The sequence below is a fragment of the Pteropus vampyrus genome, unplaced genomic scaffold, assembly GCF_000151845.1.
Source record: "Pteropus vampyrus isolate Shadow unplaced genomic scaffold, Pvam_2.0 Scaffold196, whole genome shotgun sequence".
In the NCBI taxonomy this organism is placed as follows: domain Eukaryota; kingdom Metazoa; phylum Chordata; class Mammalia; order Chiroptera; family Pteropodidae; genus Pteropus; species Pteropus vampyrus.
In genome coordinates, this window is record NW_011888977.1 from 1,445,631 (window position 1) to 1,454,801 (window position 9,171).

At 38.4% G+C, this 9,171-nt stretch overlaps 1 pseudogene; it reads right to left on the reverse strand.

The window, feature by feature from the left end:
* Positions 1-7,136: 7,136 nt before the first annotated feature.
* On the reverse strand, positions 7,137-7,435 carry LOC105299893 (annotated as a pseudogene).
* Between the last annotated feature and the right edge of the window lie 1,736 nt (positions 7,436-9,171).

Genomic DNA, 9,171 nt, shown 5'->3' on the forward strand with positions numbered 1-9,171 from the left:
TGGACTCTTATCCAGAAACTGCAGATAAGAAGATAAGATAAGTCAGCTGGATAGGAAGTAATTTCTCGCTTATGGTCTACACATCAGGGCTGACAGTGGGATGGTCACTCACAACATACAAAGATACCATTCTATATGTTTGGGAATCAACGTCACTTTTTTTTCCCCATTGTGCTTTCTTATTGAAATGTAACATGTACATAAAAGTGCACAAATCATAAGCACAGTTTTATGCATTTTCACAAAGTGAATATACCCACGTAACAACAAGCAAATCATAAAATAGAAAATCTCCAGAATCCCAGAAGCAATAATACCAGAATGGACTAATTTTGTCTGTTTTGTACTTTATAAAAAATGGAATCGTACAATCTCTTGTCTGGCTTCTTTTGCTCAACAATACTTTTGTGAGCAAAGGTTTTTCTGGCTGGTCAGATAATCAAATTTACATGAGACAGATTAGCAGGAGAAAAGCAAATTAAGGTATCATAACATGTATACTTCCTGAATACATGAGAGAGACCCAGGAAAACTGAGTAACTCACCAAAATGGCATCACCTTAAATACCACCTTCAGCTAAAGACAAAAGAAAGAGTTGGGGGTAGAGAGTCAGCTGTGGGAGGTTACCAGAAGCACTGTAAGCAAGGATAACGTTGTTATGCAGATGTAAGTTCTAACCTTCTCCATTAATAGCGAAAGTAAGCCTACTACAGTGAGGGAAACATCTTACAGAGATTTCCCATGTAAATGTCCTTTTACTAAGAGTAACTTCTACTTGGTTATCAGAGCGTCTACCTTGTCTGCTGTTCCTTAAAATTAACCAACCTAACATAATCAATATCCAAAAGAGGCATATTTTGGGGTGGCAAATTCTGCTCTCCTTCTGTCCTACCTTTGAAACTTCAAATAAGAATCTTCGCATTCCAGAAACTAAGTTGATATATTGTTATATATCTCAGTAAACCAGCCTCAGTATTAAGAATAGTTCAGTTCAGTTAAACAGCTGTGTCTCATTTTAATGCAGGACAGGGAGAATTCCTCCAAGTGGGGACTCCAGCCCTACACCCATTGAGAGAGAGTTCTTGACTCCTCACAGGAAAGAATTTAAGTGCAACAAGAATTAGAGACAAAAGGAAAGTTTATTAGAGAACCAGTAATGCTCCACAGACAATGATGTGGTCTTCTCTTAATGTAGGGAGGAGGCAAGAGAACTAAAATATTAAATCAAGCTATATTTAGAGAATGCAATATGCCGATCAGCCCTGTAGCCAGACCACAGGAAGCCTGTAGAACAAAGGAAGATTTCTGCTGGGATTGCTAACAAACCATTTCCCCACACTGTAAAAAGAAAACAGGAAAACAGTCTTTGAGTGGCGCCCTACACAAAATAAAATCCTTCATTCCCGATGGCTAAAATCATGGGGAACCTAAGGATCAAAGGCTGGGAATTGCCAGCAGGCCATTCACGCTGCATATTCTTACCTTTTCTTGCTACAGACTCTTACCCTTCCTCACTGTATATGCCCATATCAAAGGAAAATGGGTAAACAAAGTCTTTAAACTGTAATTTCACAGAAACTAAGGAATGATATATAAACTGAATTCCCTGAACACTCAGAGTCCCTCTCAGTGACTTTACTCTGTTTCTCTCCCTGTCCCCATCTCTCTCTCTTGTCTCTGTCCTTCTGAGTCTGTTCCAGGCTCTCTCACTCTCTGCCTCTGAGAGATCAATCACGCTCTGTCTATGGAGCATCACCCCTTCTCTAACAAACTTTCCTTTTGACTCTAACTCTGGCGTGTGCTTGGGGGAAACTCTCAAAGTCAGAGAATGAGACCCCAAGTGTTTGAGGAATTCAGTTTATATCCGTTTTCCTTTCATGGGATGAGTATGCAGTGTTAAAGGTACAGGGCGTAGTTGTGGGTAATCTTCGCAGGAATCTTCCTGTAGGTTCCCCCATGGTCCGATTGTATGCTAATCAGCCAGATTCCTGTGTCCAGCAGCACATAACAGGCTCTGGATGCAACCTGGTTTAATATTTCTTCAATTTGTGTCGTTCTCGTGCCTCTTTCCTATGTTACTTCAAGAGGCAGTGATGCAGATGCACTCCTAAAGTTAGGCCTATGTCACGTAAGCAAGTAGTCAGGTATTTAATAAGGGGCAGTCCTATGAAAACAAAGTAAAACAAAGGTTAATGATTGGAGCAGACTATAATCCTAGTTTATGAGTGCCGAAGGCAGGCAGTCTAAAAGATTTCTAGATATCAGGGTGGTAGCATCTTTTGCAGTTTGAATGTCTCGGTCAGTGATGTCATCAGATGTTCAGGTAAACTCTCTACACAGCAACAGTCAGGAAGAGTGTCCATATATATATATAAGCTGTTGTGATTTCTTTGAAGTTTATATCTCATTATTTAGTTGAAGTTTTCAGGACTTCAGGAAAAAGGCTAGTCTTGAGGAAGGCTGGATAGACAGGCCAGGTATCTCTAACAGAAGAGGAAACGACAGGAAGAGCTGCAATGGCCACAAGATGGAAGACAATTTAACACCAGACTGACCCAAGATTGAGGAAGAATTGACCTGAAAGTGACCCCAGGGCCATTACATAATCATCTGCATGTCATCAGCACTGCAGAGTGTAGGGTACCTACCCATCATGAACCTGATGCCATGCCACTTCTGAGACTGACTTATAAGGCCAAAAAAGAGGGAGGATAACCATTTTGGAGAAAACCTCACCCCTTACTCAGAAATCTAATGAATATTTTACCAGAACCCTCCTCAGGTTCTTCCCTTAACCCTTGATAAAAATATAAACCCACCTCCTAAGTCACCTCAGAGATGCAGCTCCCTCAGGAGCTCACCAGCAGACCCTCAGGCACGTACTCTCACATTCTCAATAAACTGGCTTCTTTACTCGGTCTTGTTCCTGAGTCTTTCTCGCAACAAAGACAAGAACCCAGAGGTTTGGGATTGAGACCCTCTCTTGGAACTCCCCAAGCCAGAGTCGACTGGCATCAGTTTTTAGTTCACAGGGATTCCAAATCCAAGGATGGGAGAAAATTGAAAATGTTAGTTTTCATAGCTAAATATTTGAGAGGACTCGAATTCAGGAGGCAGTCTAGTTTATGGCTAAATAATAAAAGCCTTAAAGAAGTTAAGAGGACTAGAATTTAACATCCATAAATGTGTATTGTAGTTTCTATTGAATCGTAATTTTTCACTTTAAAATCACCCTCACGTTTACTAAAGATAGCCAAATAAAGATTAATTTATTTGCAAAATAAGTCTGGTTTCAATAAACGTGGCCTTATTGTTTGTATAAGTACAATAAGAATAGCAATTGACCATATAGGCTCTTTGAAATCCACTTTACTGGAATTTTTTTTTCATAAGGAATCTACAAGTTGAACTTTAAAAGGCCTCTCGAGACCAGAAAAGCCAAGGCAAGGACTTGCCATCTGACTTTTCCTGGAATACCCTTAGATTTGGGTGAATTCCTTTCTTCTCAGGTCTTAAACTAGCCTTAGGTTCCTGCACCTGCCAGAAAGTGACCTTCCTTACTCATCTGGTAAGGTCACTGTGAACCCTATAAGCAAAATACCAGACAAATTTTACAAGCAGGCTTCTGTCAACTGAAAAATATTGACTAGGTGTTTCATTACCAAAAGGATTTATTTAGGATAAAGAAAAGGTTGCAACCCAGAGCATGCACATGTGGCAAGCCATGTGCATACTATGGCCTGTGAGCCAAGATGGAAGGGTATTTATTTATATAAGGGAAAAGGAAGTTAAGGGAAGAGGATGTTAGAACCATAGAGCTTTATTATAAACATAGAGTTTCTTCCTGTAGGGTTTTCAAGTGTAGGGTTTTCAAGTGTAGGGTTCTCAGGATTACGCAGAGCACAAGAACTTCCATAAGCCCTAGATCCTCCCATAGACTCTCAAGACTGATTATATTTGCTTAAAGTTCCAGTTCATCTTTATTGCTTCCATAAACCATTCTTAAGTCCGTCAAGCTGTTTGGTCATATCTGAGTCTATACATGATATCAAACATGATATTCCAGTCAAAGCCTTGGTAATACAACCAGTTTCCAATTCTGTCCTGTTACAAGAACAGATTCTAACTGAACTTATGCAAATAACAATATTGCCATGAAAATAAGAATACTCACTGAAAGTTTCTGAATTCAAGAGGGATGAGTTAGGGAGAAAAAGATAAATTTTTTCAATTCTGCATACAAAGGTATATTTTACCGAATTGCTCTAAATCATAGCTATCTTAAAAGGGAAAAAATTTCCTTAGATCTGAAAAACAAAAGATTAAAGGGCCAGCAATATTTCAAACAAAAATCAATAAATATTATAATCATCCTCATCAGTCCATGCAGTCCCACATAATTAAAACTTGTCCTGCTCAAATTCATTTTCTCCATTAGCTGATTGAGAGTGATAGGGACAGTAATAATTCCTAGAAGTTTTCAAGGCCTTCATCAAGATTCATATGATGTGCCCAGTGAAGTGGGTGTCTCGGTCACTAGAGGTTGTGTAAAGCGTACCCCAAGTAAGAAACATATCTTCTAACAGTTCCTTTGCCACCGTGAAGCATCAGCATTTGCAGGGGAAGGCTTTGACCCACCCAGAAAATATACATACAACAAGAACATACTGATAACCCGTACTAAGTAGCAGTTGAATGAAGTCCAGCTTAAAGGCACAGTGGTGGATGAAGGAATTCAAAAACTGAAAAATAGAGTTTGCTAGGGAGCCTAGAAGAACCACGTGACCATTTGGGGTTTCGAATAGCCCCAACTATTCACTTAATTTACAGCCATTATTTACCAATACAATATATCCTAGAAGTTTATCATCACTTATTTGTCAATGTTTCTCATTCAATATACCAAATAAGCCTAATTAGTTTAATATTTCTCTCTTATAAGGGCAGCAGGAAGATCCTTTAAAATGAAGCCATGGGCCTTTCGGAAATTTTCAGTTATTTTCATGTTAAGAAAAAGGCTTTTTAAAATTTTAATTTTGGGAAATCTGTTTAAAAATAGCAAAAGGTTTTAAAACACTTGAATAGGATTATAGGTCATTATGACACAATTCTTAATTATCTATTTAACCAAAGTGATGAGAAAAGATTTCAATGACAAATACAGAAAGTTGTATACTTGTTAGCAAAACTTAGCTCTTACTATTGAGAAGATTCTGTTTTCTTAAGTAATCAAGGACCTCTATAAGACAACATAAAACACAGAAAACTATTTGGATAAAACAGAATCTTTGCTTTCTAGGCAGAATACTTTTCACAGTATCTTACCAAGAGTAGACCAATAGTACAGGAAAACTTTGTCCTTTTAACAGAGGAACCAAACTCTAATTCTGCATCAGCTTACTTTTGATATTTAAATTCACATAGTTAATTAAATTCATTCCAACTGTATTCAGCTTGACCACACATAAAATTTCCTTTCTCCAGATTCTTTTCATAAACCTTCATCTTTCCTTGTCCCTTTTAGTTTGTCTCTTCTTATTCATGTTGAAATAACCAGCTTATTTTAGGATAAACCACTTTCCTTTAATTCTCTCAAAAATGTATCTCCAAGGAATGTCCAAACCTTTAGAGAATTTTTCATAAGGGTTTATTTGAGCCAAACATGCCAGGAAGCAAGATTTCAAAAGTTCTGGCAAATGACAGTTTCATAGTTCTTTTTATTCACTTGGAATTAAGAAGGGAACATAAGTGATATTATGTGAAGGTGGAAGAAAGCAAGTCAAGAAATCTCTATGATTGGATTACAGGATAGTTAACAAGATCACGGGATCCCTTGAGGGTGATTACACCTCTGAGGGGTCTGGAAAAGAAGATTACTTCTAGCATCTGGAAGATCTAAATGCGCAGGAACAACGGACAGGGCTTGCTTAAGGCAAAGATAAACCTTGTACAGACCTGGGGTAAGATTATCCATCATGACCTGCCCAGTTAGGAATTTATGAGCAGAACACCCTATGAGGGTACTTTCAGTAACTGAACTTGTGAGATTTATTACAGAGCCCACTTTTTGTTCACCTACCTTCTTTAATTGAAAATATATATTATTTCCTTGCATTCAAAGTTATGTCTTCTATTATTGCCAGTAGTTTCAATTACATATATTGGAATTTTTAATCTTTAAAACATTAACTTCTAATGAAAACTAAGTAATTAGCTTCCTTTAGATTGGCCAATTTATGAATACATTTCATAACCTCTAGAAACAGGCTCTTACTGGTAAATATATTTCATATTTTAGAAACATACATTTCCTCGACATAGTACAAAACATTTTTATTAACAGAGAAATTTATCTTTTAGTTTCTAAGTTTTTAGAAGCCAAAAGTAGGTAAACTTAAACTGATTTAGCAAGTAATGTTTCAGTATTTTATCTTATTTGAAAATAATATTGATTTTTAATAATTTCCACCTTTTCACTTAATTTAACAAAACTCTAAGTTTTCAAATTACCAAAAGCTTCTGGGAGCTATTCTTTTTTTTTTTTTTTTTGGATGACCAGAAAATAAACACCTATTAATACAATAGCAACAGAAAGGGTTTTCATTTCTTAGAAGAAAAAAAAAACCATGAACAAGCACCACCTGGTAAGTATTACAAGATTAAATGCCCACATTTTATTGTTCTGAGAGCTCCCTACCACACTGCAGATGTTTCATCAAGGACAACTGCCATCAGAGCCACTGTAGGACGTTTCTCACTGCGTGTAGCTTCACAGTCAACTCCTCAGAGAGAAGACTGAAATGGTACTGTCCCTGTTTTAGAAGCTCTTAGTGTATGGCAGGAACTTATCAATGTAGAAAACAGACTCTTGCCTCTTGAATTCAAGAAAAACTGTGAACTACTCTATCATTTTTTTTTTCTGATACAGTCTGCCAGAATGCTCTGTGAAGACTCATTTTCCATTCCTACCACATTATCTGGGTGAGAGGAGAGGAGGGCGGAAAGGTGCCAGTGCATGCACCAATAGGAGATTCGGGTGACAGTCTGCGCTCCACTCCCTTTCTGCTGGCAGGAGTAGGTATCTTTTCTGGCATCTACGGCAGCTTGTTGTGGGGAGGAAGAGGCCGCCCATCCATCACCTCTTCTTGAAGTCATATTTTTTCCTTTCATAAATGACATCTGTCTTAGAGCTACCCAAACTGACAATCTTTGGGCAACCACCTCTATCCTTTTCCTAGATGGTGCACTCCACGGATTACACACAGCCCCTGAGAGGAGCCAAAAGTTACATTCATCACATATATGCTCCAGGATTCATGGATACACGTAGGTGTCACAGATCACACACCTACCATCACATTTTTCACACGCTCTTCCGATGGCAACACCAGTCTACTTGTGGTAAAAGATCAAGGCCAAGTAATGTTTAGCCATAGTTCATACTTAAGGGGGCCGCCGAAATTATTCTTAAGTATATTTACTATAACACAGAATCGTTGCTATAAAAGTTTTTACCTAAAAAGTTTTATTCCTACTTACATCTATTTAATGGATGTACCCTTAACAATTATGTTTAGGTTACTTGTGAAAACTTCGTGAGATATTAAATGAAGTCAGCCATCATTCTAAGTTATTATTTTTGCTAACAAACTTATAAGCTTAGATAGAATAAAAGTAGTATATTTAATGTTGATAACTGTAAAGATGATGCAGGACAACAAATTCCCCAGAGTTGGGAAGAGGGAAGACCAAGCCTTGTACAGAGAGAAGAAGAGGTCCTTTGGCAGAGTGTAGAAAGAATTCAACACACGCCAAAGTTAGAGTCAAAAGGAAAGTTTGTTAGAAAAGGGATAATAGTCCACAGAGTGTGCTTTCCTCTCAGAGGCAGAAAGTGAGAGGGACAGTGAGAGGGACAATGAGAGAGACAGTGAAAGACAGAGTAAAGGCACTGAGAGGGACCCCGAGTGTTCAGGGAATTCAGTTTATATGTCGTTCTTTAGTTCCCATTTCCTTTGATATGGACATACGGTGAGGAAAGGGAAGAGTATATATATCCCCAAAAGGTAAGAATATGTAGAGTGAAAGGCCTGCTGGCACTTCCCAGCCTTTAATCCATAGGTTCCCCACGGTTTTAGCCATAAGGAATGACTCTTGGTTCCTGTTTCCCCTTCACAGGTGTGGGGAAATGGGTTGTTAGCCATCCCAGCAGAAATCTTCCTTTGTTCTGAAGGTGTCCTCCTGGCCTGGCTGCAGGGCTGATCACAAATTGCAGTCTCTGAATGTGGCTTGATTAACATTTTAATTCTCTTGAGTCCTCCCTACAATAAAGACATGCCTGTTTTAGTTAAATCAACAAACTAAATTAGCTTTAATTTCAATTTTTTTTTTTTCAGGCGAGGCAACCCAAGGTTGACTTCACAGATTGCAAGAACCTTGTCAATTTACAATCCCTTATTTTTCATTTTTTATGCCTACAGCACCCGGTCTTCCTAGGTGGTCTCCTATCCAAGTACTAACCAGGCCAGGCCCTGTTCAGGATGGCATGGCCAATGACTCAAATATTTTTTCCAAGTCATGTGAATACCAAAAGCATTTGGCTTATTTTCTATATTTCTGAGAATTTTAGCATATCCAATCCTTAATTTACATAAGCACTGGTTTGTTTTGTCGATGTAAGAAATGTCCAAACCTGTAGAGAATTTTAATAAGTTTATCTGAATCAAACTGACAATTGCCAGGAAGCAAAATCTCAATGGATTAAGAAAATGCTCCAGAGCATGGCAGCCTTGCAGCTTATTTTATACAAAGGAGGAGACAGAAGGCGGGTTCATTAGTGGTAGGTTAAGGGAGTGGGAGAAAGCAATGCAGGAACATCTCTGGGATTGGATAAAATGTAAAACAAAGAGACACATACTTCTTTTCCATTGGTGGGTACAGGAGAGTTAATAATTAACATTTACAACACAGAGATGGTGCGTGGGGAACAAGATAATTAGGAGGAGTTCTGTGGTCTCTGTGCTTTGGGGCAGTGGGTTGCACCCTGAGGGGTCTGGGAAAAGGGATTACTCTGACATTCCAAGGGTTTGTTATCTTAGACAGGCTCACTTAAGGTAAAGATTGACCTTCCTCAAGAAAGCTACAGGCCCAGGGTGTGACAACCCATCATAACC